This window comes from Penaeus monodon, chromosome 38, assembly GCF_015228065.2.
Source record: "Penaeus monodon isolate SGIC_2016 chromosome 38, NSTDA_Pmon_1, whole genome shotgun sequence".
Taxonomy (NCBI): domain Eukaryota; kingdom Metazoa; phylum Arthropoda; class Malacostraca; order Decapoda; family Penaeidae; genus Penaeus; species Penaeus monodon.
The window spans coordinates 2,758,498-2,781,574 of NC_051423.1; positions in this window are offsets into that span (position 1 = coordinate 2,758,498).

Here is a 23,077-nt window from a genome sequence, read left to right on the forward strand (position 1 = left end):
CCCGAGGAGGCGAGATCGCGAACCGAGATTGGCTTTCAGGTCGCGCCGTCGAGGTCACGGGAGCTACGCGCAGTCAAGCCCTGGGTGAAGATCCGACAAGAATTATGTCTGCGAGGAAGTCTGCGATGCTTTCAAGTAGATCTGAGGGCGCCGAAGGAGTGGTCTCTTTGTAGTTCAGTTTAAATGGATTTCTTTTTTCTTTTTTTTCGTTGTTTATTTCTGGTTTGCTGTGTCGTGCTGTTATTCCCTTTCGTCTCCCTCCTCCTCTCTGTTTTTTTCTCTTTTTATTTGAGGGGGGCATGTGTGTGCGTGGAATTTTTCATTTGGTCTCTCCCACCCTGGGGAGTGAAATATTTCCCGTCCGTTGTGTGCTGTGTTTGCACGAGGTCCTTCCCTTTCGCCCTTAAATTTCGTCATATTTGTCGAGTGGTCGGCCGGGATAACTTTCCCTCCTCTCCTTTGCATCCGCCTTTCTCTCTTCTCTCTCTCTCTCTCTTCCTCTAATTCCTGCTCTCTCCACCCCTTCATCATCTTACTCCCTTCTCTTTTATTTCTCCCCTCTCCTTTCTCCCTCCCCTCTCCTCCCTCTTTTATTTCTCCCCTCTTCCCCTCCTCTCTTTTCCTCCTCCCTCCCCCTTCTCTCCCTTTTTCTTCCTCCCTCCCCCTTCTCCTTTCTTTCCTCCTCCCTCCTTCCTCTTTTCCTTCTCCCTCTCTCTCTGTCCCTTCAGGTGGACGGACTTAATGGCGAAGGAGGGGGAGGAGGAGGAGGAGGAGGGGGGAGGGAGAGGAGGAGGAGAGGGGGAGGGAGAGGAGGAGCGGCGGCCAGGTAGGACAGCCATGGAATCCTGAGACTTGTGTGCGAGCGGACATTACTGACCGGATTATCCTTCTCCCTCCTTCCTCTCTTCCCCCCTTCCCCCTTCCCCCTCACTCCCCCTGTCCTCTCTGCTCTCCCTTCTTCTCTCCCTATCTCTCACCTCACTTCTTTTCTCGTCCTTTCGCCTATTTTATATTTTTTATTCTCTTCTCTTCTCTTCTCTTCTTTTCTCCTATTTTCTTCTCTTTTTTCCCTTTTTTCTCTCCTTTCTTCCTTTTTCTTTAGTCTCCTCGTCTCTCTTGTCATCTCTTTTCGCATCTCGTCTCGCCCTTCCTCTCAATTCTTTCCTTTTATCTTTTTCTTACTGTTCCTCTTTCGTATTTTCTTCTCCTCGTTCCGCCTTCTTGGCATTCTTGCGTCTGTTCCTTATTCTCTCTCTCCTTCATTGGTCACTATTCGTATTCTCTCCGTTGGCCTCCTAACCTTAATTATCGGTTGGTCTCTTTTGTCTCCCTCATTCGGAGGTCATCTCATGATCTCGTTATCGCCCCATCGGCTCTTTTGTGTTTATCGCTTTTCTTTTCCTCTCCTCGTTTTCATGTTATTTTTGCTTTTCCTGCTCCTCCCGTTTCGTAGTAATTTCTTTTTTCTTTCTCTTTCTCGGCCTTCTCCTCTTCCTCCTCGTATTTAACCTCTTCCTTCCTCTCCTTCCTCTTCCTTAACGTCCATCTCTTCTTCCTTTTTTTGTATCTCCTCCCTCCTCTCGCCCTCCCGTTCGCCCCTCCCTCCGCCGGGTGGCTGCAGAAGCCGCGGCGGCGGTTGGGGCACCAAGCATTGTAAATGTATATATGTTAAGAGGTATTCTGAGCTGGTTACTGGGGGCATTTGCATACTGGCGACGGCCTTCTTATTGATTGGCCGGGTCTCGGCTGGGCAGTCCGGGGCGTGTGTGCGGAAGTCGCGCTGGCCGGGCGCTCCTTCGTCCGCACGCGGGCCTCGGCTTGCGCCCGTCTCGGCGCTTTGGGGTTTGTAATCTTGAACTCTGTCTGTCTGTCTCTGTCTGTCTCTCTCTCTCTTGGTTTACTACTCTTTTCTCTATTTAATTGCAGTCTTATTCCTTCATCTCTACTCCGACTTACTTCTCTAACATTCCCCTTTCCTTTCGTGTACCCCCTCGTATCTCCCCCTCCCTTTTCCCATCTCCCCATCCCCTTCCCCTTCTCTTTCCGCATCCCCTTCCCCTTCCCCTTCCCCTCCCCTCCTTCCCCTTCCCCTTCCCCTTCCCCTTCCCCTTCCCCTTCCCCTTCCCCTTCCCCCATCATTATTCTTGGCATTGCGTCGATTCCAATGGCGGCGGGATCTTGGTGGGGGGGGGGGGCACTGTCCTCTCGCTCTCTTGTTTTATTAGCGACCGTTTGTTTGCGTATTTTGATATCTTTTTTTTCTGTATGTTATACGTGGTGGATGGGACGGAGGTCTCGTGGGCCCCGAGGTCGTGGCGAGGTCGAGGCGTTGCATGCACGACGCGCCCCTCGTTCTAGCCTGTTTCTTCGGTGCGGGGCGTAGGGGATGGGGCAGGGGATGGGGCAGGGGGTGGTGTACCCTTTGCATGTATATGTATGTGTACGTGGAACATAGAGGTTTAATTGTACAGTTTTTCATTGTGTGTAAATTACGTGCATGTATATGTATGTAAGTATGAATATCTATTGTTTGTGTTTGTTTAATGACATGAACTAATTGCGTTTCTTCTGTTGCAGGTGTCGCAGTGTTGGATGGTGTTGATGGGCGGGCGTGGGCGGGAGCAGCGCCCCCCGCGGCACTATGTGTGAGTGTGGCACTCCAGACGACGCCCCCGGCCCGGCCCGCAGGCCCGCGCGGGTGGACCAAGAGGCGGGCCAGTCTGCGGGCCACACACATGCCCGCACGCTGATGGGGACCAGATGTGGGCCGAGGGCGAGGGGGGTGGGCGTGAGTGTTCTAGTCTTTTTGGTGTTAGTGTTTGGGGCGAGTGTGGCAGCTGGACACCGGACACACCGTGCCAGCGGCGCTGACGGTGGCGCGGACGCCGCCGAGAGCGAGCACCCCCTCGTGGCGCAGTTCTGGACGCGCAACCAGAGTCTGGAGCTCCAGCACATGGTGTACAACAGGGGCGCGGGCGTCCTGTACGTGGGCGGGACCAACCGGCTGTGGGCCCTGGGCGTGGAGCGGCTGGAGCTGCGGGCGCAGGTGGAGACGGGGCCGCGGTTCGACTCGCCGCGCTGCCACGCCTCCGGCTGCGGCCCCGAGCGCCGCGTGGCCAGAGTACTTACCGACAACGTGAACAAGGTGCTGGTGCTGGACCCCGAGGCCAGCACCCTCATCATGTGCGGGTCCGTGTCGCAGGGCGCGTGCGAGAAGTTCCGCACCGCCAACATCTCCCTCACGCCAGAGTTCCTCCCGCGCTCCGTGGCCGCCAACGACCCCGAGTCGTCCACGTACGCCTTCGTGGGGCCCGAGCGCTACAACCCGTGGGGCGGGTCGTCGGCGCTGTACGTGGGCCACGACCTTCACCAACCGTCGGCGACTACCGCCACGACGTCCCCGCCATCTCCACCCGCAACCTGTACAACCTGGACTACGCCGAGTTCTCCTTCTCGGAGCAGTCGCTGCTGCGGATCGACGTCAAGTACCGCGACCACTTCCTGGTGCAGTACGTGTACGGCTTCAACGCCAGCGACTACGCGTACTTCGTGACGGTGCAGAAGAAGTCGCACCTGCCGGGCCAGGAGGAGTCGGGCTACATCTCGCGCCTGGCCCGCACCTGCATCTCGGACGCCAACTACGACTCGTACACGGAGATCACGCTCGAGTGCCAGGGCGCCGACGGCACCAACTACAACCTGGTGCAGGACGCCAAGCTGGTGAGCGCCGGCAGCGACCTGGCCTCCAGCATGGGCGTGGGCGTGGGCGACCCCATCCTGGTGGGCGTGTTCGCGCCGTCGCAGGGCCACACGGCCAGCCCCGAGGCGTCGTCGGCCGTGTGCGTGTACTCCGTGCGGGACATCGAGGCCAAGTTCAACGAGAACATCCACATGTGCTTCAACGGCTCCATGCAGTACCGCAGCATGGAGTACATCTCGGGGCCCATCCTCGACGGCAAGTGCCCCGCCGCAGGGGTAAGTACGCCTTCCGGGTGCTTCTCGGACTTTTCTTTGCAGGTTGAGTGATGTATGCTTGTACTACATTTTTCTTGCTTATGTTGCAAGTGCCAGCGTAGGCAACAACGTGAAAATCGAAAGTCGTTACGGTGTTTAACTTTAAAAAAAAAAGACGTAAAGAAATTGGTAGCAGCCAACTTGGTTCATTAATTCTTCGTGTTTGATGTGTTTCGAATTATCCTCCGACGCCCCATTTGTTTCCTCTCCTCGGCCAGCCCGCCCGCGGCAGACTCGACGGAGTGTTTATAGATTGTAGCGATAGCAGCGGGGTACTTAGTCCAGCGCGGAGAGCCCGGTCGCGTTAACGGTGCCGCTCTCGGTTGATAACAAGGTGCTAGCGAGGCACCCAGGCACCCATGCCAGGTCGTTGACGCTAACCAGGCGCTGACAGATGCCACCCTCGCGCGGCGGTCGGAGTGGTCGAGAACCCCATCCTCCGGCGCGAGGTTTTGGACCCTGTGGCGTCCCTATCGCTGTCCCTCTTGAGCCCGAGTCCTCAGCCTTGCTTAAGAACGCTATAAATTGAGAAAATAAACGAGAGCTAAGTCTTAATCCAAGTTGACGCGGTTAAGTTTAATAAGTTTCCATTGGATACTCGGTCGCTTTACATATCATGCGGTCTTCGTTGTAGAGAAGCGCCTGTTATATGGGACGATCTTCCCGGCCGGATTCTCTTCTGGGTGATGAAAGAGAAAGGAAGGGATGTTGAAGCCCTTCTATGCGAGGCTTTATATCTAGCGGAGAGGGAGACGGAGACGGAGACGGAGAAGGAAAGGGAGAGGACAGGGACAGGGACAGGAAGAGGTAGGGGGAAAGGAAAAGGGGAGGGGGAAAGAAAAGAAATATAAAGATAGAAAGAGAGAGAGAGGGAGAAGGTAAGGGGGAGGAAAGGGAGAGGGAGAGGGAAAGGGAGGGGGAGAAGGAAAGGGAGAGGGAGAAGGAAAGGGAAGCGAGAGCAAGAGGAAGGAAGAAAAGGGATTGAGAAAGAGATAGGGAAAGGGGGATGGGGAATTCATGAAAGAGCGAGAGAGGAGAGGGAGAGGGAGGGGGAGGAGGGAGAGAGGGAGAGGGAGGAGAAGGAGAAGGAGAAGGAGAAGGAGAAGGAGAGCAGAGAGCAAGAGCAAGAGCAAGAGCGAGAGCGAGAGCGAGAGCGAGAGCGAGAGCGAGAGCGAGAGAGAGAGAGAGCGAGAGCAAAAAGTATATTGGTACCTATTCGAGGTATAAATGAGCGCGGACAAGTCCCTCTCGATCGGTACATGTCCCTGGATCGTCGCGGATTAACTTCATTACAGGTTGAGGATTACTTGTAGTTTACGATTTTCGATTATTTTTCTTTCCGAAATCCTGTCGTGCTCAGCTGTTTCGGGAAGGGGGGAGGGGGGGAGAAGAGACCACTCCCCCAAAAAAATGCATGTAAACAAGGCCTTTGTTTTGAATACGTTAATGCCAAACTGTATAATTAACCTGGTTTCCCCCTCCCCCCCCCCTGAGATTTCTCTCTGCCCCCCCCCCCACCTCCACCCCACACACACACCTTCGAAGTATATTTATTATTTATATCCTTTTTGTATGGAGAGGGACCGCCAGGCGAAAGGAGTTGATGAAGTCGACGTCAACCGGAGCGAAGCGGGCGGCTAAGCAAAGCATTTAATTGGCGCTGAATTAAAGACGCCTCGCGCCTTGGCCCCGGTGTTTGGAGAAGCTTATAATTGATAGGAGGGTGTCGGCGCTGCCACCGAGATGTAGAAATGAACACAAGACGGGCGACAGTGAGCGAGTTCTGTTTGGGCAGCTCGACGTCGGGCTGTTAGTCCGCGCTGAGGGACTGTTCGAAGGCGCCTCTGAGGCAGGAGGAGGGCGTCCGGGGGCGAGGTGGGCTGTCTGGCCTTCCCTGGTGCTCTTTCCTTTCCGTCTCATCTTCTGTCTTCATCTCTTGTCTCCGTGTCCTTCTCTGAAGTCCTCGCCTCGATTCCTCCTTCGGGGTCGATGGTTGCGAGCGAGCGTCCACCACGTCGGCTAAAAACCCGGGGAGCGTCCTGGCATTGGGAGGTCTTGGGACTCTCGTAAGTATCCCCGGGAGATGCAACAATACCCTCGTTAGCGCCAGGTGATCGCCTTCCGCCCCCTTCCCGTGCCTCGAGTGGTTGTCTCTTGCCTTGCCCTGCTTTCTCTTGCTTTTGTTGCTCCTCCTTGCCTCTTCCTTGCCTTTTCTTTTTCTGTCTTTCACTTTTTTACCTTCCCTTCTTTCCCCTTGCTTTCTCTTCGCAGACCACCGTGAGTACCAAAGAGAACCGCGGAACGAAAGAGAGTCGAGTAAGGTAAACGAGATAGTATGGGGGAAGGGGAGGGGAGGAGAAGGGAGGGCAGGGGAGGAGAATAAGTCTTAGGGAGTGAAGGTGAGCAGGTGTGAAGGAGAATAAATCTGGCGAGTGGAGAGAGAGAGAGAGAGAGAGAGAGAGAGAGAGAGAGAGAGAGAGAGAGAGAGAGAGAGAGGAGAGAGAGAGAGAGAGAGAGAGAGAGAGAATATAAGGAAAATAAGTCGCGAGGAGATTGGGAGAAAGGGATAGGGGCGGGATGGGGGATGGGGAGGTCATTGCACCTGGCGACGGCCCCGCGAAACGAAGTGTTCGCGGAGGTAAATGGAGGAGGAAAGACGAGGTTGATATTTTTGGGGTAGGTGGCACACGCTGGGGCTGCGAATAAGGGAAGTGGCGTGAGGTTCCCTAATCACAGGACCTCAGATCCCGCGGGAGATGAGGACAGGCGTGAACAAAACGCAAGAGGTCGCTGCGACGTTGGCCTTGGCGTGGAAGCTCTCTCGGGCCATTGCTCAGTTGCAGATTCTTTCTGTTTCTGTCTCTTTGGTATGATTGTTTTCGTCTTTCTCGGGTTCTCTGTCTTCCTCTTCTCTCTCTCTCTCTCTCTCTCTCTCTCTCTCTCTCTCTCTCTCTCTCTCTCTCTCTCTCTCTCTCTCTCTCTCTCTCTCTCCACACACACACACACACACACACACACACACACACACACACACACACACACACACACACACACACACACACACACACACACACACACACACACACACACACACAAACACACGTGCGTCTTATGGCTTGCATCATTTGCTTGCAAGACGATTTTATGGGAAAATGAATGGTGCAAAATGAAGAACGGAGGGAAAAAAACCTTTTTAATTTTGATAAGAATTGCAGCGTCACGCGCACGAAATCTCCCACAACGCCTTATGAAAACGTTGGAACACGACCCGAAAGTAGGAAGATTTAGTGGGCTGTAAAAGAGACAAAGAGAGGGAGAAAGAGAGAGAGAGAGAGAAGGGGGGGGAGTGGGAGGAGGGGAAGAGAGCAAATAAAAACGAAATTCCTCTATTAGTGCATTAAATGAGGACGTCGGGGTGGGCAAGGGCGAGCCTCTTCCTTGAGATGCTCGAGTGTGTACCCCTGCACCCCTCCCCTTCTGTCTTCTACCCTTCCCTTTCCTCTCCACTCTCTTCCTCCCTCTCTTCCTCTCTCTCTTCCGCGGTCTCTTCCCTTCTCTCTTCCCCTCTCCCTCTCTCCCTTCTCCTATCCCCTCTCCTTCCCCTCCCTACTTTATTATTTTTTCTCTCTTCTATTTCTATTCTCTTGACGTTTTACTCTCCTTTATGCATCGTTTTCATTAAGGGACCGAAAAACGTGGATTTTTTTTATCTGTGTGTTTTCTTTCGTTCAATTTTATTGCCTTTTCGTGTGAGCGGCGTTCTCAAAGTGTCAACATTTGTCATGTGTTCCTTTGCCGGCATTTGTTCACTCTCCTTTCTCTTTCTCACTCTCTCTCTCTCTCTCTCTCTCTCTCTCTCTCTCGCTCTCTCTCTCTCTCTCTCTCTCCTCTCTCCTCTCTCTCTCTCTCCTCCCCCCTCCCTCCCTCCCTCCCTCTCCTCCCTCCCCCCCCTCCCTCGCTCCTTCCTCCCTCCCTCTTTCCTCCCTCATTCCCATTTCCTCCCCCTCATCCGCCTTTAAAAATGATGCCTCTAATGTTTGTGTGTCTGTGAAAGGGCGACGCTGTTTGTGCTTTGGGCGGCGAGGCGACTAAGGGTGAAGGGTGAAGGGAGGATCAAAGGGTGCGTGGGCCATGTCGCCGTCACCCGCCGCCGCTGTGACCTACCCGTTTGTGGCCTCATGATTTACGCGGCGAGGGAGACGGGAAGGGAGAGAGGGAGAGGGAGAGGGAGAGGGAGAGGGAGAGGGAGAGGGAGAGGGAGGGAGGGAGGGGGAATGAGTTAGAGAATGGCGGTTAAAGATTTTTTTTCTAATTCGTTACCTCTCCTGTTTATCTGCTCTTTTTTTTTCTTTCTATTTCTTTTCCTCTTCTCTTCGCATCTCTTCGCTTCTCTTCTCCCCTCTTTTCCCTTTCGCTTCTCTTTTCATTTCATTGATGATCTTTTCTCTACTTCTCTTATCGTCAACGCCTCTTCCTCTTCCTCTTTTCCCCCTTCTCTTCTCCTCTTCCTCTCCCCTTTCTCCTCTCCTCCTCCTCCCCCCCCTTCTCCTCTCCTCTCCTCTCCCCCCTTCTCCTCTCCTCCTCCTCTCTCCCCTTCTCATCTCCTCCTCCTCCCCCCCTTCTCCTCACCTCCTCCTCTCTCCTCTTCTCATCTCCTCCTCCTCCCCCCCTTCTCCTCTCCTCCTCTTCCCCCTCCCGTCCCTCTCCCCGGGTCCCTCTCCCCTGCTCTCCCGGCCGATGATTGCAAGCGCAGCCGGGACCCCCTGCGAGGAGGAAGGCAGCAGCAACAGGCCACAGAAAAAAGAGGAATTTTGGGCAAGTGGGTGAATCATGGGACAGGAACGGCTCGCGAGGGAAAGGGGATGGGGAAGGGGAAGGGGATGAGGAAGGGGAGGAGATAGGTTGGGGTTGGGGAGGGAAGGGTAGGATGAGGAAGGGAGGGGATGAAGAGATCGGAGAGGAGGTGGATAGGAAGGGAGTAGTGAGAGATGGTGAGGTTGAGGGAGGAGAGAGATCAGGAGTGGAGTGAAGGGAGAGATTGGAGAGGGGTAGAGAGGAGGGAAGAGGGAGGAGAGCGAGAAATTAGAAATGGGGGTAGGTGGGGGGGTGGGGAGAGGTGAGGTTAGTGATCGAAGATAGGGGAGTTAAGAGATCGGAGAAGGGGAGGGGGTGTTGGTTAAGAGATCGGAGAAGGGGAAGGGGAGAGGGGAGGAGTGGGTACGATCGGCAGCGGTAAGTCAGTGTCTCGACGCCGTGACAGCTGCCACGGCACCGCCCGCTTAAGGAGAGTGTCCGCGAGCGACAACACCGGTCAGCCTTTCGGGTATGGATGGGGGAGGAGGGGGGGGGGAGGGGAGGGGAGGGTATGGGTAGGGGAAGGGAGGAGGAGGGGATAGGGGTTCTTGTGAAAGTGGGTAGGGGAGAGGGAGGGGAGAAGGAGTTGCAAAGAGGGTGAAGGGGGATGGGGGGATTGGTTTTTTTCTTGCAAAGGGGGTAGAGGGGAGGGGGGCGAAGGGAGGGGAGCAAGACCCTTCGACAGCACTTGTGTAAATCTGCCGAGAAGGCAGTGGCTCTTATTAACGACATCTCTATTGTGCTTCTTTCGAAGGTTTGCCTCAGAAAGATCTTTTTGAAAGCGTTTTTGGTTTGTTTATATTGCTTCTCTGTCTCTGCTCTCTCTCTCTCTCTCTCTCTCTCTCTCTCTCTCTCTCTCTCTCTCTCTCTCTCTCTCTCTCTCTCTCTCTCTCTCTCTCTCTCTCTCTCTCCTCTCCCTCTCTCCTCTCCTTCCCTCCCTCTCCCTCCCTCCCTCCCTCCCTCCCTCCCTTATTTCCCTCCCCTGCCTCCCTCCCTCCCTCCGTTGTTGTCGAAGTCTCCGCTGTTTGCCGTTGTAGCGTCGCAGGATAAATCGTGTTTGGACAACGTGTGCGCTGTCTCGGCCATTTTGATTAATGGGCCTCGCAGGAGATGTAAGACTCTCTCGATAAGGAGGTGGAGGTGGAGGTGTAGAAGGAGGAGGTGGAGGTGGAGGGGGAGGAGGTGGAGGTGGAGGGGGAGGTGGAGGTGGAGGAGGTGGAGGTGATGGTGGAGGAGGAGAAGGAGGAGGAGGTGTAGGTGGAGGTGTAGGGGGAGGTGGAGGAGGAGGTGGTGGTGATGGTGGAGGAGGAGGAGGGACTTTTCTTGCATTCTTACGGGGCGAGCGCAGGCAGACACGTAGCCTATCTTGACCGCCTCGCTTGGACACGTCAAGGTGGTCCTCCTCCTCCTCCTCCTCTTTCTCCTCCTCCTCCTCCTCCGTTTTTTGTTTCGTTGTTCGGGTCGTTTGTTTGTTCGGGCGTTCATTCACTTCTTCCCGTCTTTTTTTCTTCCTTTTTCTTTACTTCCTCGTCTCCTTCTTAATTTCTGCCTGCCTTTCTCTCTCTTTTCCCTCTACTTCCTCGTTTCCCACTGATAACCTGCCTTCTTTTATATTTTTCATTAATTCCCTCATCGCATCCGTCCAGCCTTCTGTCCTTTCATCCTCCCTCCCTCCTCCCTCCCTCCCTCCCTTCCTTTCCTCCTTTCATTCGTTCCTTCCTTCCTTCCTCCCTCCCTTCCTTCCTTCCTTCGTTTCTTCCTTTCCTTCCTCCCTTTGTTCGTTCCTTCCTTCCTTCCTTCCTTCCTTCCTTCTTTCTTTCCTTCCTTCCTGGCCCCCAGCTGGCCCATTTGTTGGCCATTTCCGGTCTTGCATGTTATCTGTTCCATCGCCGGTCGTTTGTTTCTCACTTCTTGACGTTTATTTGCCGTGTCTCCTGTGTATCGCCTTCATCGGTTCCTTGCGGCGAGAGGGGAAGTGAGGGGAGCGAGAGAGAGGACAAGTGGGGGGAGAGGGAGAGGGGGAGTGATGGGAGCGAGAGAGCGGGAGAAAGAGAGGGGAGATAGGACTGGGAGAGACTGCATACGAGGATAAGAAAGGAGGAGGAGGAGGAAAAAGCGGTGTATAGAACATACGCGTGATAAACGGGGGGTGCGAGGCAGACGGCGGGGGGGGGGGGGGGGGGGGAGATAAACTTGGAGGGGGGAGGGGGGACGAGGGGGAGGGGATAAGGCCTAAAAGCAGGGGCGATAGGAGAGGACCAGGAAGGGTAGATAGCAAAGTGACCTCCCTTGCCTATCTTCACTTCCCTTTCCCTTTCCCTTCGCTCCTACCCTCTCCTCCTTCCCTCCTTCACCCCCTCCTCACTTCCCAAGCCTCCACCCCCACCTCTATTCCCTCCTTTCCCTCCCTCTCCCCTCCTTTCCCTCCCTCTCCCCTCCTCTCCCTCCCCTTATTATCCTCCTCACCGCCTCTCCCTCTGCCCCCCCCTCCTCTCTTCCCTCGTGGTCAGGACGTGAGATCGCGCCTCAGCAGGGGATGACGTCCGGACGCCACCTGGGCCGAGGCAGGACCCGCGGTGGCGTCCCTTCCGAGGAGGGAGTGTGGTTACCCTCCTCCTCCGCCTCCTCCTCCTCCTCCTCCTCCTCCTCCTCCTCCTCCTCCTCCTCCTCCTCCTCCTCCTCCTTCCTCCTCCTTCTTCTCCTTCTCCTTCCCTTACTTCCTCTCTCTCCCTTCCTTCCTTCCTTTCTCCTTACTCTTTCCTTAGTCTTCTCTTCTTCTTCCCCTTTTCTTATTCCTATTTCCTGCTTCTTACCTCTCTCTCTCCCTCTCTCCTTTCTCCTTTCTTCCTCTCTCCTTTCTTCCCTCCAGCTTCCCTCTCTCCTTTCTTCCCTCTTACCTCCTTCCTCCCTCCATCTTCCCTCTCTGCTTCTTCTCTCCCTCCTTTCCTCGTCCTTCCCTCCTCCCCCTCATTCCTCCTCCTCCCTTCATCATTCTCCCTTCTTCCTCTTTTCCCACCGGATGCGGAACCGAAGTTCATTGACGCAGTAGCCCAATGAGCGTACGTCTAAAAAGAAAATGAAAAATAAATAAATAAATAAATAAATAAGTAAATAATCGACTTCATGGTTACGTGCTTGTCTCCTCATTATCCGTTCTAATTAGCTTGGCTTTCTATTTATTGGTTTTTGGGTCATTCGGTGAATTATTTTGGCCATCTGTCCATCTGTTTTGGCCATACGTTTAGTTATTTTGGCCATTCGGTTGATAATTTTTTGGGCCATTCGTTTCCCGTCTACTTATTCCCCCGACCTTGCGTAACCTTGCGTAAGTCTCGTCCTGTGGTCAAGGGCCCGGATGAGTCTGGGTCTCAGGCTCGGTAGGCCTACGGAAATCTCGGGGGAGGGGGGGGGGGGGGGAAGCTGCGATTACGAGCCTGTGTTGTGTTCTTCGTTGTATCTCAGAGCTGGTCATTTATTGTTTATTGATGATTGTAGTTTTTCATTATTATTTGTTTTTTTTTAATGATTTAGTGTTTTTTTTTATTATTTAGTTTTTTTATTATTTAGTGTTTTTTTCCTTTTCTTTTTCTTTAGTGTTTTTTATTAGTTTTTTTTTGTTTTTTTTATTCGCGTTTGTAGGTCGGTCTCGTTTCGTTGTGGCGTTTTTTTGGTTGTTTACTTGTTTGTTTGTTTTGTTTCTTTTGTTGACGTGCGCTGCTCGGTTCCTCCCTCCTGCCTTCCCCCTCACCCCCCCCCCTCTCTCTCTCTCTCGATTGTTTGTTTTTATTTTGTTGCTGGGTGTTTTGTTTTATTCGTTCGTTTTGGACACCTGTGACTTGTTTTTTTCTTATATTTTTCTCCTTTTCTCTTTCTCTATTTTATTTATTTATCAAGTTTTTCCTTTTTTTTTAAATCTTTCTACCTACTTTTTTTTTGTATATATTTATTTTCTAATTTCTCCGTATTCTTTTCTCATTAAAAAAAAAAGTCTTTCTGTCTACCTACTTTATTTTTTTGTATTTTTAAAAATATATTTATGTATTTAGTATTTTTCCCCCTTAGTTTGCGTGTGACGCGGCCGCGATGTGCACCCTGCCGGCAGAGTGTCCTCATACGGGGCTGTGTGATGTACAACGTGACAGAGTGGTGCATTGTGTGCTTGACCATCCTCGGCGGGGAGCCTGGGGAGGAGGGGGAAGGGAAGGGAAGGGAGGGGGGGAGGGATGGGAAGGGTGTGAAAGGATGGGTAAGGTAGGGGGATGGGAAGATGGGTAAGGGAGGGGAGGAGGAAGTAGGGGAGGATGGGGAACGGAGGGGGTAGGGAAGGGTAGGATAGGTAAGGTAGGGGGAAGGGGAGACAGAAGGGAAGAGAAGGAAGGAAAAAGGGAGATAATGAAACTAAATAAGATGGAAGTGAAGAGAGAGGAAGGAGAAATAAAATAAAATAAAAGAAATTAGATAAAAAAAGAAGGGGAGGGGAAAACGAAAAGAAATTAAATGAAAAAAGGGGAGAGGAAAAGGAAACGAAAAGGGGGAGGGGGTAGGTAGAGTAACCACATGGAGGGGGGTGGGAGGGGGGGGAGAAGGAGAGTAGTTACCCAAAAGGGAGGAGGAGGAAGAGACACTTGTGAAGGGTCAGATAAGCCTCTTTTTTTCCCCGTCTCCAAGGAGGACACACACGGAGAAACGACTCGAAACAGCGTATCAGATGTCTCCTTCATCATTTCTCGAGGTGGACCTTGAGTGGAGTGCATCTCGCTGGGACGACGAACAGATAGATAAATAGACGAATATATAAATCAGGAGAGAAATACACGGAAACGGGTTAGGTGACTTAAATAAATCAAAGAGAAGGAAAAAAATCGACGGGAAAAGGTTAGATAATCAAATAAATCAAGGGAATAGTAAACAGAGAAAGTTTAGGTAACTAGATAAAGCAGGGAATAAATAAAAAGGAAAGGTGATTACAGAGATTAAACGAAAGAGGAAGATCAATAAATGAAATGAAATGAGTTACAGAAAAACACCGATATAACGAAACTTGAAGCGAATACGAAAACGGGGAAGAGAAAAAGAAAAACAAAGAGAAATTCACGTAGACATGACTTAGGAATGGCGGAGGAAAGGTATTAAAAGAAGAACAAACAGGGAGGGAGAGAGGGGGAGAAAGGAAGAAGGGAGAGAGAGGGGCAGAGAGAAACAGAGAAGCAGAGAGAGGGGCAGAGAGAAGCAGAGAGAGGCAGAGAGAGGCAAAGAGAAGGCAAAGAGAAGCGAGAGAGAGAGAGAAGGAGAGAGAGAGAGAAGGAGAGAGAGAGAGAAGGAGAGAGAGAGAGAGGATGAGAGGGGGGGAAGAGAAAGGGGGAATCGCTCGTCCATTTTTTTTTTTTTTTTTTTTTATTCCAAAGTCGCGTTCGAGAGAAGCAACTTCGCCGACAAACGTCACGGGGCGAGACGGCGAGGCGGCGCGGGGACGGCGAGTGTTAATGGACGCGATATATACACGTCAGCCGGTTTGTCTGTCACGCGGGACTTGGCTGTCATCTTTACATTTTTTTCTTTTTTTTTAGTCTTTACTTATTTTCTTTGCCTTTTGTTCCATTGTTGTATTTTGTGACTTTCTTTTAGGTGTATTGTTTTAATATATGTTTTGCCTTATGTCTGTGTTTTATGTATATACAACGGCCTTTTGTAGGCATGGAAACGTACACAGACATAGGCATAAGAGACAGACACACAGACAGACACAAACTGAACACAGACATAGGCAGAGAGAAACAAGGTTGGGTGGCTAAAAAAAAAAGTTTTAAGAAAAAGGTAAAAGGAACATAAATCCATAATGGGTCCCATTTGATCCCCTGTCCCGTGGCACGGCCGTGACGCCGCCCGCAAGAAATGCCGGGAGGAGGGGGGCGGGGGGGGCGGGGGCATTAGGAGATAGGGAGGAAGGAAGGAAGGGGGGAGGGAGGGAGGGAAGGGGGAGGGGTGGGAGGGAGAAAGGAGGGAATGGAGGGGGAAGGGAGGTAGGAAGGGAGGGAGGAAGGAAGGAGGTAGGAGAGGGGGAAGGAAAGAGGTAGGAGAACGGCGGAGGAGCGGGCGGTGATAAGGAGAGCACCGGAGCAGGAAATGCCTCTCTCTGGAAATTTGTCGATTTGAAATGCCGGATGGGATGGAAGGGCGGGAGGAGGTGGAGGAGAGGTGGAGAGGATGGAGAAGAGGGAGGAGGAGGAGGAAGAAGAAGGGGAAGAGGAAGAGGAGGAAGAAGAGAGGAGCAGAAGGGAAACGAATAGGAGAAGGACCATTAAGAAAATTAGAAATAATAATGGCACCAGTAAAAAGGGCTGACGCAAAATGAGAAGAATAATTAGAAGAAAAAAATATATTGATCATCCCCCTCCTCCTCCTCCTTCCCTTCCTCCTCCCCTTCCTCCTCCCCCTCCCCCCCGTACCCCTGCCAAAAAGAGAATGAAAGGAGAAGCGGAAATAAAGAGGAAAGAGGAATCCCGGACGAGTAAGAGGAAGCGGTCCCACGGGGCGGCCTCTTCCCCGAGTCGCGGTGCAGAGCTTGACAATTCATTAATCAGCTGCCGATTCAGGGCCCCCTCGGGGATGCTGCGCTCGGAGCGGGCGGGAGGCGGGATTGGGACGGATTGGGGAGGGAGGGGATTGGGGGAGGGGATTTGGGGGAGGGGATTTGGGGGAGGAGAGGGGGAGGGGATTGGGGAAGGAGAGGGGGAGGGGATTTGGGGGAGAAGAGGAGGAGGGGATGTTGGGGTTGAGGGAGAAGAATTAGGGGTTAGGTGGGGAGAGAAGAGGTATTTGATTTGGGGAATTTGGGAAGGGGAAGGTGAGGAATATATATATTTTTTTTGCAGTGAGGAAGGTGGATTGAAATGGTAAGGGGAAGGGGGTAAGGGGAGGGGAGGGGAGAGGAACGGGGGGAAACGTGAGGATAGAAACGGGAGGGAAGAAGAAAAGGAGAGGAGAGCAAGGGAAGGGAAGGAGAGAAAGGAGAAGAGAGGGGGTATAGGGATTGGTGGGGGGGGGGGGAGGAAAGGGATGGGGAATCGGGTTCCTCGGCAGATCTTCTTTGAGAAGATTTCCAGATCCTTCGGGAGGACAGAGAAGGAGGCGCGCGCTCGGGGCTCGGCTTGGACGAGGCGAAGGTCAGGGAAAGGAAGGAAGGTGGAGAAGGGAAGGGAAGGGAGGGAAAGCCACGGAGGGAAAGCCACGGAGGGAAAGCCACGGAGGGAAAGCCACGGAGGGAAAGCCACGGAGGGAAAGCCACGGAGGGAAAGTCACGGAGGGAAAGCCACGGAGGGAAAGTCACGGAGGGAAAGCCACGGAGGGAAAGCAACGGAGGGAAAGTCACGGAGGGAAAGTCACGGAGGGAAAGCCACGGAGGGAAAGCCACGGAGGGAAAGCCACGGAGGGAAAGTGGAAGATTCAGCCCTTTTTAAACACCGTGAGCATTAGAACAAAGATCGAACATGTTTTTTTTTTCATTTATAACTGACCCGAGCAGATATACTTTATCGCCAACGAAAGAGGCTTAGTCATTAACGGAGACACCTGAAGCATCGCACCTGGAGAGAATGCTGTCTTTAATTTATGATTCGAGAGAGAGACCTCGTTAAGAAGAGGCTTGCTAATTACGTGTCTTCGAGAGGGAGGGGGAGGGGAAGGGAAGGGAGGGAGGGAAAGAGGGAGAGAGGGAGGGAAGGGAGGAGAGAGGGAGGGAGAGGGAGAGACAGCGAGAGCAAGCGAGAAGGTGGTAGGCCTAAGCGGCAAGGTAATATTTCCCCTGCACGGAAGGCGAGGAGATAATGATGTAAACAAATAGGCTGATCTGGAACGCGGGGCTCGCGGTTCCCGGGGCGTCCTGACGGGCCCATTTCCTGGTGCCGAAGGGCTCTCTGTCGCGCCTTCTGCTGCGTGGGGCTGATGCGCTGTCCTTCCGCTGTCTCGCTTCTGCAGCCCTTCCCCTGCCATACCCCTTTTTGCTTTTTTGAGTGCGGAGGTCGTCATCCCATCCCATCTCTCCCCTCCCCATCCCCATCCCTCCTCATCCCCTTCCCATTCCCTTCCCATCCCCTCCCCACCCCCATCCCCATCCCTTTCCCATCCCCTCCCCATCCTCATCCCCTTCCCATCCCCATCCCCATCCCCATCCCCACCCCATCCCCACCCCATGCCTCCCATCTCGCGCCGCCCCTGCCCTGACATTTCCGAGTCCCGTGATTGCGTTTATTTTGGGGGAGAGAAAGAGAGGATTGGATGTGATGATTCCACGATTGTCTCTTGTTCCTTTTTCCTCTCGTTCTCCGATGAACTAACTCGATTGGGGGACATTCTATTCTTTCCTCTGTGTGTGTGTTTTTTGGTCTTTTTATTCGTCTGTATTCTTTTCCTGAGTATACTTATTCGCCTTTCTTTTCCTTACGTGTTATTCTTCGCTTTTCTGTTCCTCCTTGTTCTTATTCTTCCCTTTTTTTTTCTTACGTGCTCGTTTCTCTTCCTTTCTTTCATTTTTTTTCTCTCTCTCTCTCTTTTCCATTATCTTTCATCCCTTCATTATTTTCCTCTTTTCTCTTCATTTCCCCCTTTCATTCCCTTCCTTTCTCTCCCCTCCGTCCCTTTCTCTCTCCTCCTTCGCTTTTGGCGACGTGAGGGCGAGCGTGCGTGTTGGGTCAGGCTTGGCTTTGACAGTACAAAGCCCCGGTGGCTTGGGTGACCTGGCCGGGCGGTGGCATGACCTGACGCGACCTCCCTTTTACTTTGTTTGGCCACATCTTTCTCCCGTTCTCGCCCTTTGTCTGTTTTCTCTCTGTCTCTGTTTCTGCCTTTGTCTCTGTTTCTCTCTTTGTCTCTCTTTTTCTCTTTCTCTCTCATTTTCTCTTTCTTTCTTTCTTTCTCTCTCTTCTCTCTCTCTCTCTCTCTCTCTCTCTCTCTCTCTCTCTCTCTCTCTCTCTCTCTCCCCCCCCCCCCACCTTCCTCCCTCCCTCCCTCACTCACTCTCTCCCTCTGACCCCCCTCCCCCCCCCTCCCTCCCTCCGATTATCCTTCCACGCGATGCAATGAGACAGAATTCCGAAATACTTTTAACATACAAATATATCAATATATTTTTTAGATCTTCTTTTGGTTATCATTTATTATGTAAAGCTAAAGAGAAGGTGGTCGTTCTTATGGCTTTTCTATTTTTTTTTTTTTTTGGGGGGGAGGGGGGGAGGTGTGGTGCTACGAGTGGGATTTTAGGCGCTTTGGAAACATCTCTATGTATTTTTTAAAACATGTATTTTGTTTGTTTGCTTTGTATTGTGTTCAGTTGGGAAGGTTTTTGTGTTTTTTTTTTTCAGTGTATTTTTATTGTAGGATTTCATAATATATTTCTGTGTGTGTGTGTGTGTGTGTGTTTATGTGTATATCATATATTTTTAGTCTTGTTTAAATTAATTTCACTCGTAAAACGCATCGAAAACTAACCGTAGGCCGGGTGTAGCTGAACGGAAGACGCCGGTGAGGTCAAAAACCCACAATTTCACAGGTAAATTAGAGGTTGTTCTTGGTAGAATCTTAGAGGTGTGTTTGAAACCCCCTCCTGGCTTCCTTCTCCCCCCCCCCCTTTCCGTATCCCCACCATTCGCTACTCCACCTGTCTGTCCTCCACCCCCGCCCCTCTCTCTCTCTCTCTCTCTCTCTCTCTCTCTCTCTCTCTCTCTCTCTCTCTCTCTCTCTCTCTCCTCTCTCTCTCTCTCTCTCTCTCTACTCTCCTTCCTCCCCCCCCCCTCCCTCCCTATCTTGTAGACTGGCTGACAAGCACTTAAGCGATGTTCTGGACAGATGCTGTAGTGCCTCCCGTAAGCCCCCTCCCCCCTTTCTCCTCGCCTACCTATTTCTCCCTCTCTGCCTTCTTCCCCCATTCTCTTAGCCTACTCACACCCCCCGTCCTCCCCTCTCTCTCCCTCTCTCTCCTCTCTCTCTCTCTCTCTCCTCCCTCTCCTCCTCTCCCCTCCCCCTTTTCCCTCTGGTGCGACCCCTTTCAGTCACACTTTTCTGAGATTTAATGCTTTGTTGTGGCTAAATGTGTTCTAATGTTTATGTGTGTATGTATTGTGTCACCGCTGCCGCTGTTATTACTGTGTTTTTTATTCATTATGTTTTATTGTTATTATTACGATGATTATGATGGTTTATGATTATGATTTGATTATGATTATGAATGGTGATGCTTATGATTATCTTTATGTTAATGTTTATGATGATGATGATGATGATGATGGTGATGGTGATGGTGATGGTGATGGTGATGATGATAATGACGACGACGACGACGGTGGTTGTGATGATGGTGATGGTGATTAAAAAGAAGAAAAATACGGTTTAGACATTTTCCTTCGCCGGCGCTGAAATGTAGTCATAGAATGCATTCGCTTTGTGTAATGACATTTCTTTCCCTCCCTGTCGAGAACTTGCAGACATTTGCAGACTTAGCATATACTTACTGGCCGACGTAAACTTCGTCGTTTGTGAAAGAACCTCGGCAAGAAAAGCGTAAATATCTGAGGTGATTTTGTTTTCTTGCCTGTTTCCGGGTAAGGAATAATGTTCCTTTTATTGAATTTTCGTCTATCTATCTACACGTCTATCGGTGTTATTTATTGTTATGTGCTTCGTAATATTTCTTTGTTCGTAGATCATTGTGTAATGGATATATAGGCCTATACCTTTGTTTGTTCCTTCAGTGCGAGACACGGAGAGAACAGCTTCCTAGTCCGCCGTTCATGTTACGGTGACCTCACCTCTCCCCCGCCCTCGCGACCTGACCTCAGCGTCACGTTACTTGTTAGCCTGAGCCTCCCGAATACCCTCCACCCCTCCCTCACCCTCTCCCGTATACCCTCACCCTCTCCCGTATACCCTCACCCTCTCCCGTGTACCCTCCACCGTATACCCCCACCCCTCCATCACCCTCTCCCGTATACTCCTCACCCCTCCCTCCCCCTTCTATCTACTCCCCCACCACACCTCGTTGCCTCCAGACACTGCCTGTACTACTGAGGCAAACGGTGTTCCCTGTTTGTATATCATATCTTGTCTTGTCCCCCCCCCACACACACTCTGCTTGTTCCCTTATCTCTTCCCTTTACCCTTTTCCTCCCCCATTCCTCCTTTTCCTCTCAATTCCTTTTCATCCTTCCCCTTTCCTCCTTTCCCTCCCCGTCCCCTTCCTCCCTCCTCCTTCCTCTTTCCCGTTCCCCTCCCTCCCCCGTCCCCTCCCTTCCCCCTCTCCTGGTCTCACATCAGTTCCTCAAATAGGTTTACTTGACCCCGGCTTCGACCCCGATAGGCCTATGAATTGTTATCACAGGAAGTCGGGTTCGGACGCAGGGTCGAGTTATTTGATTTCTTAGTCGTGGCTATTGAGGGTTGAGACGCGGGCTTCTGACGAGGCTGTGAAGATGTAGGGTTGATTTTCTTTTAAAGATTACGTGAAGGGGAAAAGATACTGTAGACATTTTTATTTTTTATTTTATTTGCTTCATTTTTTTCTAGTTTTCCTTCTTTTTTATTTGTTTGTTTATTTTTCTTGATTTTTCTCCTTTGGGTTGTTTGTTTTCTATGTCATTTATTTTGTTATTTTACCCTTACGGCCTCCTTTTCCCTATCATTTTTCCCCTTATTTTGCAAATGAAAATATCTCATTTACATATTAACACTTATTTTCGTCCGCCTCGTTTTCAAGCAGGGATTTCTGGTCGTGTTTTTTTTTTCTTTTTTTGGAAGGGGGGAGGGGGAATACAAGCTTCCCCCCCCTGCACTCCTCAACCCCCAACCCCCATCCCACACCCCCACAACCTCGACCAGGAATTTAAATGCTAATCTTTTTAAAAACTTGCATTCGTGGCGTTTTTATTGTTTTTTTTAAATCATTTTTTTTTCAATTTGTGTTTTCTTTTTATTTTTTTTTTTGTGTGTGTGTTTTATTAGCAGTCCGCGTCGCCGGGTGTGTGTGCTGGGGCCCGGCCTGACGTCCTAATGCGACGACGCTCGCGGAGGATTAACTCTCCATTAAAACAGATCCTCGCACGGTATGGCCCGTCGCCTCGGGCGCCCGCGCTCGTGCGCCTTCTCAACCTTCCCTCTCTCTTCCCTCTCTTCCTTCTCTTCCTTCTCTCCCTTCCCTTCTCTCTTCCTTGCTCTTTCCCTCTCTCTTCCATCTCTCTTCCTTTTCTTCTTTCTCTCTTCCTTCTTTCTTTTCTTTCTTTTCTTTGTTTTGTTTGTTTTTGTCTTTTTTTCTTGTTTCTTTTTGTCTTTTTCTTTCTTTTGTGTCATTTCTTCCTATGATTTCTTTTCTTTCTTTCTTTCTTTTTATCTTCGTCGTTTTTGTCTTCCTTTTCTTTCTTTCTCTTTTTTTTGTTTCATCATTTTTCCTTTCTTATTTTTTTTTCTTTTCTTTTTTCCTCCTCGTCCTCCTATCCCCCCTTCTCCTCATCCCCCCCTCATTCCCCTCAGCCTCCCCCTTCCCCTTCTACCCCCTCGTTCCCCTCCCTCCCTCATACCCCCCCCCCCCCCAGCTATCAGCGCCCAGCCGTGCCAGATGCCGAGATGTCAGGCTTGAAGCAACCCCTCCCCCCCCCCCCTTATACTCTTACGCTATTGCCTTTTGATGTTTGCCATACACGCCCGCTCGGCTGTTCCCACGCCCACGCGCCCACCCACGTCATCCTGCTTGCGTCTCTGGAGATGTTCTCGTGATTTCATTATTTCTCGTGTTTTTTTTTGTTGTTGTTGTGTGTTTGTTCGTTTTTTGTATTTTTTTCACTTTTAATTTTCTTTTAATTTTTCTTTGTTTGTTTGTCTCTCTCTTACTCTCTCTCTCTTTCTCTCTCTCTCTCTCTCTCTCTCTCTCTCTCTCTCTCTCTCTCTCTCTCTTCTCTATCCCCTCTCCCCACCTTGCCTCCTTTTCCCTCCACGAACCTAGAGCTTTAAAGCAAGAAGCAAGGAGGGCAAGGAGGGGGAGGGGAGGGGCAAGGAGAGGGAGGGGGAGGGGCGAATGGCGGACACGCTAAAAGTGAACGCCCACACGTGACCGCCCATGATGGATGCCCTGTTCCGGCGCATTACAGACACGCCCACTTTTATAATGAGGCTGGCGACGGCGGTTGGGGGGTGGGTGGGGGATGGGGGATGGGTGGGGGCGGGGCTTTTAGAGGGGAATGGAAGAGGGGAAAGAGAGGGAAAAGCGAGAGGGCAGACTTAAAGGGGAAAAGGGGAATGGCGTAGGAAGGGGAGGAAGAAGTTGAATAAACTTTTGATGTGTTATTTTCCCCCTCCCTGTTTAAAAAAAAGAAAGATTGATTATGCTATTATATTATTGTTAATTATTGTCATACTTTTCTCCTTTTACATTTTTTAAAAATTGTTTTTGATTATTTTTCCTCTTTCTTTTTTCCGATTTTTTTCTCTTTCGCTTCGAGTAATAACATTTTGGTATTAGGGAAGCGGAAGAACAGAAAACGGGAAGTGGGGAGAACCAGAGGATTACCAAGGATCAAGGAGCGTCGAATATAGAAAGAAAACGGGAATTAAATGGTTATATAAAAGAAAATGGGAATTAAATGGATATATTAGAAGAAAATGGGAATTAAATGTATAAATAAAAGAAAACGGGAATTAAGAGCCTCGGGCAAGTTAGAAAACGGAATCGGGGAAATGGGCCGAAAACAGTCTGTAAGAAATACGAAATGTGTGGAGGAGGAGGGAGGAGGAGGTGAAGCGAGGGGGGGGGGGGTGAGAGCGCCTTTAAGAGAATGAACGTCGGCGAACTTAATCCTTGAAGGAAAATGAAAGAACGAGGGGATAAAGCGAAGGCGTAATAAACGACAAGGAAAGCGGAAGAAATCGGGAACGAAGCTTATTGCAAGTTCGCACCGGATGATATATATATATTTTTTTCCCGGGCGGTAAATTGGAGGCTGGAAAAAGGACGAGGAATGTCTCTTTTAACAGAAAGGTGGATACGTGACTGACCAACCCCCCCCCCCCCCCCCCCCCCCCTTCCCCCTTTTCCCCTCATCTCCCCTCCCCTTCTCCCCTTAACTCTCCTCCCCTTTTCCCTTCTCCACTCCCCTCTTCTCTCCTCCCCTTTTCTCTCCTCCCCATATCTCTTCTTCCTTCTTCTTCCCGACACTGTCCTCCCCTTCTCTTC